The 19,984-nt window shown below is 40.6% G+C and overlaps 1 protein-coding gene across 15 annotated transcripts in view; it reads right to left on the bottom strand.

The window, feature by feature from the left end:
* The window catches only part of THRB (thyroid hormone receptor beta), a 177,829-nt gene that overhangs the window by 69,431 nt on the left and 88,414 nt on the right, over positions 1–19,984 (bottom strand). The window contains exon 3 of one of the 15 annotated variants that reach the window (XM_041122423.1): positions 18,608–18,678. The exons of 12 other annotated variants lie outside the window; for them this stretch is intronic. The gene's annotated coding sequence lies outside the window, so the exon portion shown is untranslated. Of the gene's footprint in view, positions 1–7,153; positions 7,175–10,278; positions 10,301–18,607; positions 18,679–19,984 lie in introns of those variants that run through there. 2 more of the 15 variants (XM_030008214.2, XM_041122420.1) reach the window with 2 other exon arrangements.

Genomic DNA, 19,984 nt, shown 5'->3' with positions numbered 1-19,984 from the left:
TTCGTCTATGAGAGTTACTATCTTCAAAAATAAAAAGGCGAGTCCTACAACTCTCAACTGGTGATAGACAAAAAGAAGAAAAAGGGGCTTGTTCATTAAGGAGAAGACTTAATAAAATCCAGAGACCAGCTTGTAGAAAGAAATCTGACTGGCTCAACACCAAGACATCTACAGTAGATATAAACCCAGGAACTTCACTAAATATATTGCCTCTTACTCACTACAAGATTTTTTTAATGAAAAACTGTTCCATTTTCTCAGAGACAGTGACTGAATCGCCACTGAATAGCACTCCCTGCGTTCATAGCACATTTACAACTGAGCAAAGCACTGTTAAATGCTACAAATGCAAAGAGTTGCACAAAGCAGCGTAACACTGAGGAATCCAGGCACTACCAGGAAGAATCTGGGATTTGGGATGTTAGCCATTACCAGCGTTTTTCTTGTTTGGTTTAGCAGCCCACCAGAATATTTAACGATAACATACATTCTTTTTTAACACTGTCTCGTGAAAAGGGATATTTTATACATAGTGCATTTTTCAGTAGGAATAAGATTTTAAGCTGCTAAAGAAAAAGCTCTATTTGTTGGGATTTGTGCATCCCTGAAATAGCCAATAGTTTGGAAGTAGATCAACTACCTGCAGTGTCAAAAATCACATTTACAAGATAAATAACATAAAATAACCTGCATGCTTTTGTTGTTGTTGTTGTTATTGCACTGTGGGGAAAACTTCTGACATGCAGGTAAAACGATTTTTATCTCTTATTAGAAAATATTGAATTCCCAACAGATCTGTAAATTAATGAAATTGGATGGAAAGAACTTGCACTGATCTAATTTTAAAAACCCAAGATGAATATATGGGAATGCCCTTCCATAATTCTTAGCAGCAGTAATCACAATTCTCCAAGTTTTTGATGTAAAACTCAGAATTTATTTGGGACCCAGACATAACATTTGGTAGCTATAAACAAGAATGATCACAAGTGAAGCTCCTCTTTACAACGATCATCGGTTCCCTGTTTCAGATGGGTTGGATAAAGATGAGATTCCCAGCTGAAACACTTTGACTTTGCAAAAACAAAACACCGACAAGCAGTCTGATCCTGAATCATAGCCTGATCCTGTTCTCATTTAACTCAGGAGAACTTCCACCCACTGCTTATATTCTTCCACAGAAAAGCAGAGATAGCTCAAGGCAGCAGGCAAGGTAGGCAGCAGCCTAGAGCAGAAAGCTGCCTACACCACCAAGGAGAAGAGGACTGCGGTGCTCATTTGCAATTCCACAGCCCTCACTAGTGTACTGTCTCACAACTCAAATGCGCTGATTGAGACCAAGGACTTCAACTGAAATTTTACCAGGCTATGAATACCCATTGTTTATAAGTCTCAGCTGCTCTGGAACTGGATAGCTGATTTCTGAAATATTCTTCTGTCTTACAAAATTTGTATTACCATGTAATTCACCTCCTGAAGAAATCTATGTTTTTACGTATTCACCAAATGAACCCTCACTTGATGCTGGGGAATATTTGTTTCTCTCAGTATTCTTTCACAGCTGATGGATATTTTGTTTCGTTTTGTTCTGTTTTCTAAACCCATGTAAAACAACTCCAGGCTGATTGCAGTTCCACACTGCACAGATTTCTCCCAGAAGAGATGGACATTTTTCTTTCTGTGGTTTCAGGGAACATTTAAATATTTTAAATAAAGAGAAGAACAGCTTCAGCACGGATACTGAGAGACCCCCACCGTGGTCAATGCTACCCACCTAGAAAGGAGGTGCAGAGCTGGAGATCAAATCAGAGAAGATGAGAGATGGGAATAGGAAAGCCTCAGTGCTTCCTCCTGCTTTCGGGAGATAGGGATGCGTCTGACCTGCCTGGCTCCAGAAGTGAGGGCTGTCAGCCTAAATTCACTAGGTTAGGGGTGGGACTTAGCTTCCACTCCTCTCCAAGGCATCTCTCACTATGGGCAGCTGGAGCTGGTTCATGTGTAAGTGCCATAAGGAACCCCAAGAACTGAGCCTGAAATAACCTTCAGACTCCAAGAAACAGGTGTCACAAAGCAAAACCTTCACGCGTTTACCTACAAAGGACTCCTGTACCGTGCTTAGCATTTTGATCTTCAAAAAAAGTCACTGGTCCCTCCAGCGTGCAGATGCTCAGCTCCTTGAATGAATGTAGGATACAGCCCATATTCAGTTTGTTAGTCTTCTTTCATCCCCTCTTCATACAGACTCCTAACATTTCATCTTTCTGATCTTCCTTAAGAATCAGGAAATATAAAGAAATCAGTGGGTGTTTTTAAGCACTTTAGTTGCCAAAGTATGACTTGAATGGTTATAATATGTGATTCAACTCAAATGAGTCTGTGTCCTCACCATTTCAAGATTACACAAAAGATTACACTTCCTTAGAGCTGTTTGTATCGCCAAATCAGAAACTTCAAATGAAAATCTGGGATTTGCAAATTCTTAGTCAGAAACCATAGCAAGTGTCATTAGCTCTCCAAACAAAAGCATGTAGAAAACAATTTCACCAATAAAGAGGAAAACTTACCAGGAATCCATTGATTAGAAGACATCTGAGTTACTATTATTTAATTCAAGGGTTTTATGTGATAATTATTTCTTGCTAAAAAATGAGGGGGGCTGTTAAAGATGTCACAAAAGCACTGTCAGGGACTTTAACTATGAAAAAATAACCTTGGATGTTGCCAAGAGAACTGGGAACATTTTTGGAGGGGAGCATATTCTGATCTGTCTTCCCACATGGGAATACTTTCCCAAAATAAGGTCAATGGTGGATTCCCCCTTTAGGGCTTCAGTCTTCTAGCAATGGTCAGTCCACAACCATTTGCATGAATTCTGATTTGCAGATACAAACCTGAAGTTTTTGCATATTTCTGTAGCTGGTTGCAAAGGATTTTCATTTCAGTATAATGCCACATTACTGAGTAAGTGCTAATGCTCTCACTCCTTCTCTATATTGCTATTACAAGTCAGTCTGCTGGTAAGGAAATCTGGGTTCGTTAATCTTGCCAATACTCTGCACTGTGTCATGCGCTGCTCATTAGGAACCATGGGCAACCAGACTGTCTCAGCTGATCAGTTATAAAAGTTACAGGAGCCTTTCCCATCTCGCTGGTAGTAAAGACATGAAGTCTGCCACTATTGCAATTCTCTTCAGAAGAAGAAAAGCAGCAAGTGCTAATTAAATAAGGTGCCACAGTAGGCTGTACAGCAAATGGCATTCAGAATGAACATTGGAGTGTGAAGGACGGAAGGCTTGTTTCCTCTTTCCAAGAAACATAGCAGAAAGTTAAACACCAAATAAACTCTCTGAAATAGTACAATCTGCATGTATTTTCCCAATTTGTGTATGGCAATGAAACACCCTTAAGCCTTGTGTTAAGAACTTAACTGCAGCTTTCAACAGGCTTTTAGCATTTCGACAAGTCTGAAGTTCATTCTTTCAATGCAGGCATCAGCTCCAGTCTAGCAGTGGATTCACTTTGTCTGTCCATATGGACATCCTAGCAGTGTGGGTACTGCTGTAATTCATGAACAGGATTTACAATAAGTGCAGGGTGAAGTAGTGAAGGACAGGGAAGTTCGAAAGGGTTTTCATCTTACAGGGTTTTATATAAATTCTGGTATACTAGAGGTTACCTGTCGAGACTACTATAGCATGTCTTACGTGAGACAAAGTGTACACCTCACCATGTGGGACCAAGGGAGATTTGCTAGTTGGTGTACGTCTCTTGTAAATTCAGGCCCATTTATGCTAGCTTCAAACGCCACACCTACCCTAAGCAACCTCTTCTATTGCTCGTCTCTTCCTTTAATTAGAGTATTTTTCCCAATACAGAGTTCTCTTGCTGCAAATTCAGCTCCCAGTGTCCTGCTATATCCACAAGCGATGCTGACTTTCCCTCTTCGTAGCTAACTTTTATGCATTTCATGAGAACTATTACCACAGCCTTCCCAACCATATTTTGCAACACTAAGCAGCTGTGTTTCGCTAAACCTTTACTTTGAACTCAAGCTTCCCAAGCCTTTGATATTTCTTGATACTCCTGTCTAGACTCTCTCCCTGTTGCTCATTATCTCTCCTACAATACAAAACTGGAGTGGGTACTCCACCTGGGACCTCAGCAGGACAACATAGTTACGCACATATTTTTCAGTCATTACTTAGGGCAATCTACACATTAACTATTCCAGATTATTTCCTCTGGAGAAAGCCTGCTTTCAGTTTAAACTAAACTATGTAGAGATCACACTGAAAGAGGAATAAAAGCATCCATTTATGTAGCTCACCTGGAGTAGCGACTCCATCCCAAGTTTTTAGCTGATGTTTTTCTAAATTAATGTTGCCAGTATGTGCACACAAGCAAATGTATGCATTCCCCTGTTTCAGACCTGATGTCTAGATCTATCCTGCATAAGACGGTTAAATTTTCAAAAGTTCTGCACTTTAGTGACAGCTACCAAAGACGGAAGGAGAACGTCAGTCAGCATTTCTGAAAATAAGACTTAGCTTTGCAAGACCATCTTTTTCAGCTATCTGGAAGCTATCTAGATTTATTTTTATTATTGTAATGGATATTTTTATTATTGTAATGGATTAGATGTCATTATTGTTCACCTAAGAATATATTTAAATGAAGTCTTGAATGTTATTTTATGGGATTAATCAACACATCACAGCACCAATTTTCATTCACAGCGCAGAAAAGGTCAGTATGCAAATGCAATATGCTAAAAATGGATCTGCTCTGAGTAATGCCCAATCAAGTTAATGAAACTACATCCTGAAGACAAAGTTTAGCTTTTTGTTTTACCTCTGATATTTTGAATCTGTTCTACAGACTAATGCTTGATTCAAAATGTCAGGGAGAAAAATGAGAAATTAAGTAATGCAGAAATAACATTTTCTTTCATTATGCACAATCTATTTATACAGTGGCAATCTTTGCATTACTTTTTCCATGAAAAAACATGCTGATTATCAATCAAAGTTTATTCTGCTTTTCTTCAACTTCAATCTTTTTCTATTTAAATTGGGGTATATATGTAAATTGTAAAATTACTTATTACTTCTATATATATTAAATGAACTTTAGAACAACATTAGCATAACCTATCTTTTTTTGTATCAGGGAAACAATAATAATCTTTTAAGCTATTTGAATGCAACTGCATAACTCTGAAGAGCAGTCTGGTCAGTATGAACTTGAGACTTCTGTAGGTGACAAAGAATTTTGCAAATTTTTTTTGTTAGAAATTGGGAACTTTTAACAACATACAAAACCATAAGTGAAATGACCCAAAGACCAATGACTTCATGAATGCATGATTATAATATTTTTCTTCTATTAAATATCTGAAATGTTCAGATGGATGGGGAGGGAAAAGCGGAAATCATTAAGTGCAGTATGCATACCACACTTAATGTGCAAGTTTGTAACTAAGAGAACAACTGAAATATATACAAAATATGTAACAGTTATTGTACCTGCAAAGTACCTATGGCAAACTGGTTAATTTTACATATTTATGGACATGATACTGGTGCTTAATACCCACAGGCACAAGTTTTGCTGGGTAAATTGCTCAGGAATAAATACAGGATTTGACAGGTATAACAGTTGTATGCACATACATCTAAATCCACCCATTCAAAAAGTCCTTTGAGACTAACACATCCTGGAATAAAACATTATGGAAGACAGGCACGCTACAGCGAAGTACAGATTACTTTGCCCAGCTGAACTATTCTTATTTATTAAGGAGGGCTTCCATTTGGCATAAAGCTACTTACATTTGTAATTCTTCCCAGCACGAGCTTTCATACAGATAGGGCTTTACTTGTTTTATCTTTCAGATATGCTCTTCATATTTTTCTTTCTTAATTACCTGTAGAGATTAACTGCTAGATCCTTCCATCAAAGTGTTACGATATTGATAGGCATTAATATTGGAAAAATAGGAATAAAATTCAGAGCCTATCTTCATTTGTTCTTCAGTATTACAGGGTTTCTAGATCACGTCAGAAAAAGATGCATTTAAGGATGGAAAATACTGTGCTGTTATATGTGCTCTTACACTACAGACATGAAAATCACACAGGTCAGAACAAAGATTGCATCACTTGAATGCAGTCCTATGTAGAGTGAAACATGGAGAATATGGCATTTTTCTCTGTCCCCTTCCTAAAAATTCCCAATGTTTGTTTTTGACATCTGATGGGCATTCAGCCGTTATCTTTATAAAAGCATCTATTAAACACTAGCACTTTTTTTCCTAAGTGGTTGCAACTCCACTATGACTGTAATTCTTCTTCTTTTAAAAATATTAACATTTACTGTCATTGAATTTCCTCTGCCATCTTATTACTCGGTCACACTCAATACTGTGAGATCCTTCTACAACTCTTCTCAGTTGACTCTAGAGCTGTCAGCAGGCTTTATTACTTCAATATTAACCCCCTTTTCCATATGTTGAACCACCCAGATGCTTGGACTGATGCCTACCGGACTCCGTTGGTGACTTCCCTCCATTGTAAAACTTGACCATTTACTCCCTGTTGCTTCCTAACTTTTAACTTGCTATTAATTCACAACAGGAGTTTTCCTTTCATTGCACGGCAGCTTTAGTTCTTTATAAGCCTTCAGGAAAGAACCCTATTGAAAACTTTTGGAAATCCAAGTAGATTATAACCGGATCACATTTTTTCCCCAAATCACTGCCTCCCTTGGAGAACCGATAGACTTGTGAATTTTGACCTCTCTCTGTTAAGCCAGAACTCCCTGTTCCCGTTCATTCCACCCCACAGCACTAAACTGTAGCTGTGGTTTGATAGCACTCATCACCCCGATCAGCTCTTTATGCACATGTGACAGAGGTTGGCTGTCAGAAAAGGAAGAGTTATGAATTATGGAAAAAAATCTTTTACAAGATCATTAGTTCCCATACCCATTTTTAACTTCCTTCTTTCTCCACTGCAATAAAAATGAATGCAGGTGTGGGAGAGGGGAGAAAGCTCTCAAAATGGAAAAGGTAGCTTCCTTTTAGTTCATTGCAAAGGAAACCAACAAGCCTAATACCAACGGAGTACCCCAAATTGACGGCTTCCAAGCTCACAGGTGGCTTCCAAGCTCACAGGTGGCTTCCAAGCTTCAGCGGACAAAGGAGAAGGACATTTCCAATGCAGTTCCCTAAGGAAATAAAGTTTATTGGAGTGGCTGTGCACCACTCCACCGTTGCCTTCCCTCCCTCTGCCCCGCACCTTCTGCCCGTTGGATGGCTTTCGCCCAGCTCGACAGGGACACCGAGGACACCGAAGTCTGAAAAACCTGTAGGCTCTGGCAAGTGCCATGGCAAGGTGGGAGCCGGACGCAGGGGAAGAGAAGCCGGTGGCACCTCCCTCGAGTGGGAAGCCGGGAGGAGCGGACCACTCATCGGCTGTGGACAGAGGAGGAGGAGGAGGAGGAGGAGGAGGAGGAGGATGCCGCAGCAGCACCCAGCCTGGGGTGACCCGCAGCGGAGCTAGGAAAGAACGGGGTGTAGCGCACCATTTGGTGGTTTTGTGCCTAGTTTCTCTCCACATCTGACAAAAATCCTTCCTGCTGATGTTGTATTTGTTGCTGATGTCTCGTTAGACAAAGTTTCAAGAAAAGCCGGTTTGGGGAACTGGGGTCATGCACCCCCTGGACCTGCAGCCTCTCAGAGAAGCTGGAACATAGGTGTAGCCGGGGACCCTGGGATACCCAGGCACAGCCGAGAGGGGTGCAGGGCCACCGGCTCCCGGGGGTCAGGGAGCGTGTCCTACCCACTGGCTTAGGCAACACCAGGCACCTCACTACAGAGCAGTCTGTCAGGAATGAAAACAGGGTCATCAGGGAACTGTCCCCTGGGTCTAGCACAGGCTCATCTAACCCAAGAGGTTTTGAACTGAACTTTTCATTCAGAAAATTGTAATTTTCCATTTCAAATTTCATCGTGACACTGTTAACAGAGCTCTAATGTATTTCACTTTGTGCTCTCGCATAGCAGTAAAGCAGTTTTGTCACACTGTATCTGACACTGAAGTGGTAGGTATTGGCTGATGATTTAATATTGTGCTTTTACTGTCATGTCTAAAGAATTTTGGCTGGCTGGTAAAGCGGATAACAGACAAAGGCCAAAGTACAGTTATTCACACCCTGTTTTATGGTTTGGTTTTTCTCATGTTATGACATGAGATGCAAGAAACATAGCACAAAGGTTTCTATCTGCTAGAACAGAGAAATGCAGGATTCCTAACACAGAAGAAAAGTCCATGGTAATATATATTCCCATAGGTATTACAGTGCTTATCTTTTGAGATACTTACAACTATTTGAATATATTCATAGATACAGATACATGTATAGACACACAGAGAAAAACAGAAAAAGCTTATGTCTTATTCTAGATAGCAGTTGCAACATACTGAAAATGGTTCACTTACGACATACTATATGCAACTAGGAGGGCCTTTTAAAAGTGACTATATTGTTACAGATTCATGTTCATCCAAAGAAATTATAAACAAATCAGCTAGTGCTTATTAGAAGGGGTAATTTTTCCTGGCTTAATGATTTTACAAAATAATTCTTACGGATCAATCTTGGTAAAAATACTTGAAAGCAGGACTATAAGAGCCACAGCCACCTTTCCTAAAGATGTTTTCCAAGCAAAATCCAGGTTCCAGTTCCCTGGATTCTAATGCTGGCAGCCAGTTACTTTTCCTGTAACAGTCTGAACAAGATCCCAAATCTGAAAAAATAACAAGCTCTAAGAATATTCAGGTCTAGAAATGCATGTTCCACGAAAACTTTTACTCTAAAGTAACCTTCAATTGCATATACATTTTTAAAGAAAGTCAAGGCAAGGTCTGAGCAAATCAAAGTGCAAAATTGGAAGCGGGGGGGGATCTTCCACAAATTAAACTACTATACACTACAGAATTTTGTACAGACCCACAAATAGGTAGGTCAGAAAACAAAAACACATGAAAGCATTGAAAAGTGAAACAGTGTAGGTTTTAAGAGCCAAGATTAATCATCTCTCTTTCCTTTGAAAAAGAGCATTCCAAAAAAGCATCACCAAAATGCAAGTAAGATGCCACAATAAAAAGATGTATTATGTACCAACAAATACTTAGTGTTTGAAGAGACATCACAAAAACTGCATCACAGTCTTGAAATAGATACTTAATCCCACAGACAATCCTTAGTTTAACTGGGTACAAAGAAAAGTGGTTTAGATGTCACATTCTCTACGTTTAGCTCACAAAAATAGGCATTTGCCTTGAATTTTTTTTTCGCTGCTGGTAACAAATCCAGAAGAATTTTGCTCTTTTTGTACATCAATGCATATCTCTGCTACATTAACCTGAAAGAATTTTCCATCCTGTATCTTTGAGCTGCACACATAAATATCAGAGGCAAATATCATAGATAAGAAGGAACCTAGTTTAGAAACAGACTTTCTGCCATGACATATCACAAGCAGAGACTTAACTTTTTTACTTTCCAAATCACAAAATATTAAATACTGAAACATTCTTTGAAATGTTAACATTTAATTCTTTAATAGCATCCTCAGAGACTTCACAACTCTCACCTAATTTGAGGGTAATAGGTTACAGCAACTTATATCGCTGCACTGGACATAATTCTTTTTTTGTGTGCTTTTATGTTATGCCAAAATTGCCTAAGCGCATATGACTAAGTTGGGGGGGGGGGGGGTGTTGTGTTTTGTTTTTTTAAGAATGTGTATACATTTAAATGAATGCTTTTGCTTTCTGCTTTGGTTTTCAATGAGTAGCATTTCTGACCATGCAGCATCTCGCTATTGTTCCTGTCCGTACCCACCACATCTGCTCCACAGAACTTCCCAATATTTTTTTTCCCCTGTAAATGGTGTTGTATTTTGTATGCAAACCTTACACAGAACTGAAAAGAATTTCATGAAATGTCCTTGACAGCCCATCACAGAGCCCTGCTCCGTGTGTGAGAAGGTGGCAGTGATCTGACCCCGGCTGGGCTCTGCGTTTGCCTCTCCCTGCCTGGTTCTTGCAGAGGAGAGCCCACCAGAAAACTGCTGGCTTCTCTCTTTCAAAAAGCTCTCTAAATGCCACAGCTTGAAAAGCATGAAGAGGAACCATACATTTAGAAATCGATCCACTGGCTGCAGCAGAGCCTGCAAAGCAGCAACGGAGAAAAAGAAAAGAGAGGACTCACCAAGATACATCCTGGCGTAGGAAGAACAGTTTTGATAGCAACCCTCAACAGTCTGGAAGTTAATACTCTGCTTCTCTCCTCTTTTCCTTTCTCAGTCCCCCCACTCCTAATTTCCCCATTTAAGGGAGAAAATAACAAGGCAGAAGACGCCAAGAGACTTTCATGACATAAACAATAAGGCCTTCCTGTGCCAACATTTCCTTTAAAAACACTTGCCAATAAAGCTCCTGGAGGCCAGCAAGAGAAAGAAATGCCGAAACAGCCGTGACATGAACTTGGCATATTTTCTGACTCACTCACTTCCCTTGAGACAATCCCTCCAAGAGAATGCTGAAGGATAATGGGAAAAGAAAATTTCTTCCAGCGAGAAGGACTTCAGCTGCCCGTGCTATACAAGAAAACTGCCAATTAACTTTATTTCTGTTTACCTACAGCCTCGCTCACGCAGCCACCTCCGCTGCCATGTTTCCTGACTCACACACTCATGTTTGCACATTCATCTTGTAATCCTGATGTCTTGAGAAAGGCAAGGAGGCTTTTAAAAAAAAAAAAATCCTGAGAATCCCCCACTCCAAATAATTTCTGAACAGCAGGGAGAGTGATCAATAACTGATAAAGGGTAGCCAAACACCTGCCTGCTTCACATACTAAATCCAAATTTCCTTTTTCCTCATCCCTGCTATTTATACTTCTTTTATAATTTTTTAGTGCCAGACACGCTAGTCCGTAAAACATTAAGGATACTTACGTATCTTGCGTATCTGTAATGAAAGATTGTCAAGATTATTTTGCCTCATCAATCCACCTCATTTTGAGTAATACCATGTTTTCAAAACTAAATGGCACGTTAAGAACCAGAAATTAAAAACTCTTTGGAAATCAGCATCTTACACGCACCAACATGCATTCACTCCCTCCCTCCGGGGGTACGGCCGTCCCCTGCCTGCAGTCAGTCCCTCGTGGGCAGCAATGCAGGGGTTCAGCTGCCTCCTCTCACCCGTGCCTTCGTCTTCACCTCCCGCGCAGGGGACCCTCCCCAGGAGGCTGGAGCCCAGCTCCCGAGGGAGAGGACGGGCAGGAGCCAGGCCAGCACCCTGCTGATGGCAAGGGGACGACGTGGCTGCTCCTCCACCAGCGGGTCGCGGCGGCTCCCGGCTCCCGCCCGTCCGAGGGAAACGGGTCTCCGGCCAGGCTTTGCTCCGGGTTTGCCACCCTGCTGCGCTCCCCTCTAACTCCCCACCTTATTCGCAGGCAGACCAAGCAGAAATTTTTGTTGCTGCTTTGGGGGGGGCTGTCCGATTACCGGTCTCAGTCTTGCGATGCGGAGACGCCACCTCTTCCTTCCACACGTACCTGATTCAGGGGACCGTGCACAGATCCGTCCATCCCTCTATGCAAACCTCGCACCCTGTCGCTGACTTAGCTCACGCTCGCTCTCCGTTTCTAAGAAGGCAGCGAGCACTGCCAAGTGCTCCTCACTCGGCTAAGGGTTGTTATTGTTGCTGGGACTTCTTTGGTTTTGCATTCGACTCCTTAGATTAGCATCAGGGTATCACATATCACAATAACCACTAGTGAGGATTTGCTGGCCTGCTCAGAAGTGAGGGTTCACCATACCTACAGCTGCGTAATTTTACCGTAATGTAGTCTGATATCATACGCCCCTGGTTTCTAATTTCTAATAACTTGCTGCTTTAGCACTTGGGCTTATGTCGCACTCAGCAAATCTCTTGACTCTCCTCTAAGCGCCTGCCTACCCCTGAAGACCCTCAGCAATCATGGCTAAGCCAGTGCCACCAGACTGCACAGTTTTGGTCTGGGTGGGGTTTTTTTGTGGATTTTTTCACCCCCCCGGCATTCCCAGCTAGTATGGCTCTTCTGGTAAAATACTGTAGTATGCTGTAATGTATACAATCTACATTAGGAGTCATCTACTAGCTCACCTTTACTCCATCACGGCTGCTGGGCACCTTGTCAAGACATACGCACACACACAGTGCAAGCTTCTTTTTTCTTAACCATCTTTTTCTGCCTACTCGCAAAGCTAACGCTGGTTTGTTTTTAGGTTTGTTTTCATCAAAACCTGAGAAAATATGTGTTTTTTTGTAACACCACCAGGGCAAGCCATCTGTGGTTGGCTGGCAAACTCTGAAATTCAGGGCTGGGGCAGAAATATTTAGGAGTCAAAAAAAGCTGACTTGCTTAAGAAATTAAAGCCCTTCTGACAATCTTCCAGAGAGCCCCTGAGGAAAAGGGAGGGAACCAGAGAGACTCAAGGAAAATGGATGGGAGCCCAGCATGGAGATTCAGGCCAGAACGGTTCCTAGCCAAGAAGGAAGGTTGGCAAGTAGACAAATACAGGCTTTCATAGGCAGCATTGTAAACAAGACATTAAAAATATTAATCCATTTAGATTTCAAGCACCAAGATGAGATTTACTTAAGAAGCAGAATTATGCTGGTAATGGCTCCTCAAACATTTCAGCTGAATGTCAAAACTTTTGCTCAACTGTATCAAGTGAAAATACAAGGAGCTGTTGACACTACAATATTCAAACATTCAATCGTATGGCAGGGCTGGAAAAACACAGAGGAAGGCAAAGGAACGCTTGAGCCTTGGGCAGAAACTCAAGCCCTCGCAAGGAAACTGCATTCACAAATTATTTTTACCTTCACTTCTACACCAAAATAATAAATTGAAGGGGCGAAATGGTTTCTTAAAACCAAGCTTCCTTTCAGAAATATTTTCAAATAAAACGTAAATCACCTCTACCAAAATACTTTGTTTTCAAGTAGAAACAGTAATCTAGAACAGAATGTCTTTTCGAGTGAAAGAAAGTTTAAGTAAACTTTGAACACCTAGGACTTTTTAAAAAGTTTCTTCTCTCCTACAGGAATCAGCATGTCTTCCCTTTTCCCCTTAAAAAACATACACTTATTCTAAATGATTTAATATTTTAATTTTTTTTTTAAATGTATTGGAAAAGTCATTTCCCCCCAAAGCAAACAGGCGTTCAGGACAACTGAAGTACAGAAACATAGAAGAAACACATGCCTTTTTGGTGCACATGGTAAGAGTCATGTCACCTTAAGCCTGACACGGTCAGGAGACTCACGGATCTTCTACATGCTGGTGAGCAGGGTTCACAAGCTTGTCTACCGAGGGGCAAGCATGTCAGGGGAGTCCCACAGGGAAAAACAAGTGCCTTAAACAATAAGAAAAATATGAGCTGCAATCACTATATGGGATTCAGGAACTGAGAGAGTCAGGAATCTGAAGATTCCTGTATGGGGTTAAAGGAAAGACTAATATTTCTTGAACTAATAAGGTTGATCCCTCACAGAAGTCCATGTGCACAGCCTGTGCTCAAGAGAGGTCTTTTTCCCCTCTCAGTAGCACCGACAATCATTGTAAAATGCCACGCGTGGACAGACTGACATACCGCCATTCAAAGCACTAAAAGCATTCTAAAGAAAAGGCTTACATTCCCCATTATCTTAGTCACTTAAAAAAGCATTAACTTAGTAAAAAGGATAGAACAGCATCCCATCTCTTGCAAACTAGGATATACTATACACCCCTCAGAATTATATTTCTTATCAGGTTCCTTAAAAAAAGAACAAAAATGAAAAGATAAAAAAAACCCCACTAAGCTCTTTCCCTTGCTTATACCTGTAGCCACTCATAAACTTATCTTAAGCTTTCCACAGTATCTGAAATGGAAGATCTGAGCAAAGGAAAAACCTCAAAACACAGAGTTAAAGAAGGAATAACTTCATTCTGCTTAGGAGGGAAAAAACTAGATTAAAGTTTAAAGAATCTGAAATTTTATAACAGTTTAAACATCTAAATGCAAATGCAAGTAGCAACACATGAATTATAGAAATCCTGTAGCACTCCTGATCTTATGAATCATACTATGAAATTTGCTTCTGCACTCTCAATGTAACCAGAATGAAATACTGGCGTCTCAGATATTTTGAAATGATACACAAGCAGCACATTTAATAGCATTAATTTTAGTAAGTTAGCATTCTATCTCAGATGCATCTGTTTCAAAATGTTCTAGTTGAAGGTATTTTTATGAAAGCTATTTGCCTATTACATACCACAACCAGTGCAACCTCACAGTCCAGGGAGGCATTTTCATCACACGAAAGGAGAAGCCATTAGCGAAACGCTGCTTGGCAAACAGTAGCTCACACACTGAAGCTGCAGTATTATCCTGGCTTTCCTACATATTAAGCATAGGACTATGTTCAAAGTAAACATGTGGTCATAATTAAATAATAATTATGACTAACATTTGTGTAACACCATTCATCCAAATAGTTTAAAGCATTAGGTAAATCTGTAAACAATGGGTCTAATCCTGCACCCTTTACTCACATAATACCATGCAGTTCAAATGGACTATGTAGATCTTGTCTACACACAGACTTAATTGTTCTCAATTAACTCCATATGTCAACACTCATTCCAGTGTGTCTTGTTCCTGTTTAGCTTAATTCTCTCACTGCTTACTACAGGTGAACATACTGTTTCTATACTCTCACTGATTTAACATCACTTTTATGGGACAATTTCCTACATGGATCCCACAGCACTTTTCAAATCTCAACGCAGCCTCTCTTCTTCTACATGCTTCTAATAAGACAAATATTCTTCTACAGATGAGGAAGTTCACTTGTTGTTAGCATGCTTAAGGGACTGACCATCACATCTGACTTGCATCTGTAAACCCAGGACGTACAATTTCTATTCTCATACCTTAATCACACAAATAGCCTTCTTCATCCATCACGCTCCAGAGCAAAACTACAGGAAATGGTAAGAAGAGGGGAAAATTCTGCAGTTTCTAAAAATAAAATATATTTGGAAGCAGACATGCTCAAATCACTTTTATGCATCCGTGGTACAAGCTATGTCTGTTACAGGGAACCAAAGTTGCTAAACAAGTTAAAAAAAAAAAAAAATCAAGAAGAAGTTGCAGACCTTCCTGACATTTTGGTGTCAGTCTGCCTTGACAGTCAAGCAACTGGAGAACAAGGCGAGAGACCAGGAATACCCGAGTCAGATTTCATTTTGGCTCTGCTATGGACGGTTACTTAACTTCTTTGTTTCGACTGCATTACCTGTAAGTCAAGCCAAATCATCCCTTCCTCTTATGGATCTTTTGAAATTCATGAAAATCCCTACGGCCCTTTGAAGACAAATACTGTTTACTAGTGCCAGCTGTTATTTAGTTTTTAGCATTTTTCACCTTCTATCTTAAATTTTGCATAGAAGAAAGTCACTGTCACATCTCACTCTCACCGCGATTTAGTATATTTTCCTTCCAATTTTAATTTTCCTTTGCAAGAGGTATGCTCAGTTTTAGCTCTTACATGTATTCCAAGTAACTTTGGCATACATAAGAAAGCTCTTTTTTAGCACCAGACAAAAGCACTGTAAAATGTCATCCACTGCTGAATTGTCAGCAAAGCTCACACAAGCACGGCAGTGAAATAGGGTGGGGTTTTCCCCTTAAAATCTTCTAACGGGTTTAGGCATTTCTCTGATGTGTTCATTCAGGAAAAAATTACAATAATTGCCTCACCTAAGCACAATTTGGTCAAACCTGAAAAGAATCTAGTGCCACAATAGCAATCCCTACTATAGAAGAAATCCTGCAAAAAGTCACTGCAACTGCTTACACACTATGGAAGGATTTCTTGTGAATTCAGAAGCCGCCGCACGGCTGCTAGCTAGTAAGGACACAGCTCTCCTTGTTCACTGATAACCCCTACAACTATGCACTCTTAATCCCATCTATAGATAGCGTTTGTGGACCCTATATGAGTGAAAATGTGGATGTTAATGGTTTAATCCACAACATGTTAACAGCTTAGTTTTAATATGCAACGAAAAGGACATGTTATATTAAAGTGCATTGCCTTCACATGCGAGGGTGGGGATGGAGAGGTTTGCTTATCTCATCAGTTGGACAGGCAGCATCTGTCGGCAGCACAAATGGGCAGCAGGCAGGGGAGCTTTCTCGTCCTGTCCAGCCAAAAAAGCAGCAGAGGTGCTATGCTGTCTCCTGCCAGGACACCCAGAGCAGCTCTCCTGCTCAACAGCACCTCTTCATTTATGTTTGCGGTGCCTAGAAAAGGACTGCAGCTGTAAAAGCCGAGCACTCTCTCTCCCTTCCCATGGACCAGATCTTGACAGCGCTGCAGAGACCACAGCTAAACACTGAGCTGAGGCACAGAAACCAACAGCAACTCCATTCAAAACCAGGCTGTAGCCTCCTCTGCTCCTTATCTGTGCCCTTGTTTTGGGGTCAGGCCAGAAAGAGCCCATAAGCCTGCTGACAAGAGCACCTCTGGCACTGCTCCACATCCTCGCTTACAGCGGGGGTGAGCAGCACACAGCCCAGACAGGGGACCGATACTGGGGGGAAATGGGTGTCATGCTGCCCGGCACCACAGAGCTGCCTATGAATACAGAGACTCTCAACACTACCTCTTAGCAAATCTATAATCCTGGAGAAGTTGTTCATAGGAAGCTCTAAGTGATGGCACGCAGGATACATTCGCTGATGCACTGCTACGCACAGCACTGGAACAATTCATGCAAAGCTTTGATAGGGTCTTCTTGTGGCACTGAACTTCAGCCAGGAGGGCTGAGAAACTTCCTAAAGTGAAAATGAACAGTACATTACATGAAAGCACACAGGACAAACAAGCTTGGTCGTTTGGATTTCCAGAGCTGCTTATGAGTAAAAAGCAATTATCAGATTTGACACAATGGCAGGCTAGTCCATGCTTTCAATTATGTTTAATGCTGGAAATGCAGAATCAAATCTGCCTGAGACACAAGGTATGCTAGTCAAAATAGCCAAAATTTTAACTGACATTATGGTAAGTTATAAACTGCAATAGCTCAGGAGTCTTCCTGATAGGAAAAGCAGCAGCTCCAGAGGATAATAACCATTTCAGGCATCTTAGCTAAATGCCCCCCGAGTCAGAGTTGGCTGTAAGTGCATCTAGAGAAGATATGAAAAAAATGTTCAGGGGCAGAAAGCAAGTCAAAACTTTTTCTGAATCTAATTAGGACAAAGGAAAGTACAAACTTCAATTTTTCTTTCATTTTAAACCAGTCACTTCTTATTGCTATAACTGCATCTCACTATCACTCCCATAATTTATTTATCACGATTCACTTATAAACACACCCTGGTACTATCTGAGTTTATCATACCACTGATTTTAAAATTTCATATGCTGCTATTTTGGGGCTCTTGCATCCCTGAAAGATGTAGTACTCCAAATCTCTGTGAGCACAACGGATTCTGAACATCCCCACGGTACATCTTTCTGACGTGGAAGTAAATCCAGCGCACAGTAAATATGCAACTAATATCAAAACACTTCTTCAGATCTGACCAAAGTGCTGGTTGCATTTAACTCTGAATAATGAACAGGCAGAGGCCACTCTTTTAAGAGAGATGACATTTCTGAGTGTAAAACACAGGCCAGATTCCAGTGAGATCCTTCTGTTGGTGTAATTTCACTGGCTTTGATAAATTTTCTCCAGGCTAAAATCGTGCTGTGACAGTGACCAAGACTAGTAAGAGTTCAGTTCAGTTGTCCACTCATGACCTCAGGTATCCTGCCTGGCCTCCACCAGCTGCTCCAGACCCTGTATGAGTCTGGGTAGGTCACATGTAGCATCAGCCAAGCTAGATGCCTACCTTTGGTCATCCCTCCATGAACTGATTGCTGTTTCTAAAACATCTGGAACCTGGATGATTGTTTCCCTCCAATTTCTGGTGGGCTGGGTGTTTGGGCCCTTGAGGATCCTGGACATATTTCTCCTCCAGGTTCTGGAGCACCACAAACAGAAGATGACTACAGTGATTTCTACAGATCTCACATCTGAGCAGAGTATATTCCATATTCTTCTCAACTGAAGCTTTGAGACCTTCCTTCTCCTGGGGTGCACACATGCAGCAATCAAGAAGAAAATCCACCCATGTCCTCAGGCAATTTCTACCTCATTAGGATGTACCAGAGGCCATTAGCCATACAGAAATGGCAATTCTTTGCTATTTGCCTTTGAAATGCTGCATATCATGACACTTCAAACCTTCCAACTAAAAACTTTTAGGAAGGATAATCTGATCAGCCTCTTTCTCATTGGATGAGTATACTTCAACTTGAAGCTAATAATAAACTTCCCTTCCATTGAGATTTATTTTTAACAAAACGAGTACGTAATCTAAAAAGGAAACCTGAAAATTAGGCTAAATTTTAAAATAAAATATAAAATGTAATGTTCCTACCTTATACCTGCATCACCTTCTAATAAATGTAATGCAGCTGTGGGAGGGCATTTTCAGAAGGGAGGAAAGTCCTAGGAAACAAATTGCTTTTAGTAGAATGCTGAATGGTTTCATTGAGTATTTTTAGCCTGGCCTCTTGAGATGCTCTGCAAACATTTGCAAAACTCTAAAACAGAGCCAGGGTTATGCCACTATCTTTGGTACAAATAATTTGTTAGGAACTATTTTGTTCTGGCACAGGGATGTATCAAGAGAGGATGCGTGAACTGGCTTGTTTTCTTTTGGATTAATGTTGTTTGTCAACTGAAGGCTGTCTTTATGAGGAAAGAGCGAGGTGCCAAGAAGTACATTTCACCATGCCAAAATTAAAGGGAGGAGTTCAGAAGCAGTCTTTTATTACCTAATTAGTTTTATCAAATGACACAGATCAACTAACAGGAGATAACTAATAGGAAAAAGGGGTCTAATGAAAAAGTAAGTTATCAGCTGGATGCTCTCCAGAAAACAATTATCTCTCTAGGTAAACAAGTACTACTGTTGGGAGGTCAGACACAAAGCGCAAGGGATGGAGGTCTTCTCAGGATACCAGTCCTCAGTGGAGTTGAAACAGAAGAAAAAAGTAGTGGGATAAACTACACCGAGAAGAACGGATGACTTGTTATTAAGGGAGCTAGTATCTTTAGATGAAATTATTCCTATCTGGCCTATAGATATCCCACCAGTTGTTTTTTTTTGAAACACAAATCAAGTGCGGCTTGCCAGATTAGTATCTCTATTCAAAATGAAAATCGGGACTACAATAAGAACAGCCACATTCACCTGCTCAAAAACAAATTACCACAATAACTTTTTTACAGCTAGCGGGGAAAAAGGCAGCTCACAGATCTCATTTTATCTTGATTGCCCTCCTAAGACTGGAAAGGATGATCACAAAAAAACCTAGGGAATTTTAGATATTTATCTGCTTTATCCAGAATAACCGAATGTAGGATCTGAAAGGTACTTTACATGTACTTAGGTTTCCTTTCCATTATTTTCCCAATTGCATGATCTAAGCTAGTCAGACAATTCAGACTCATGTGGCTCACATTCAGATTACATCAACTTTTAATTCAGATTACATCAACTTTTAATTCCTAATTTGAACAATACTTTCATGTTTCCCATTATTATTTGCTTATCTGGTATATACCTAAAATACGCAAAACTTGTCTGATTATTTTAGCTAGTAAAATGACACCAGACACACGTAACAGCACAAAGGCATTTAAGAAGCCTTGCTGGAAAAACAAAAAAATCCCAAAATGAGGATTTAATTGACTAAAGACTTGTGCCCCCCAGCAACTTGAAGAGAAGCAACATAGATTTTTACAAACA

The sequence above is a fragment of the Aquila chrysaetos genome, chromosome 3, assembly GCF_900496995.4.
Source record: "Aquila chrysaetos chrysaetos chromosome 3, bAquChr1.4, whole genome shotgun sequence".
Taxonomy (NCBI): domain Eukaryota; kingdom Metazoa; phylum Chordata; class Aves; order Accipitriformes; family Accipitridae; genus Aquila; species Aquila chrysaetos.
The sequence above is the reverse complement of the archived record's forward strand: the minus strand, read 5'-3'. Positions and strand labels throughout refer to the sequence as shown.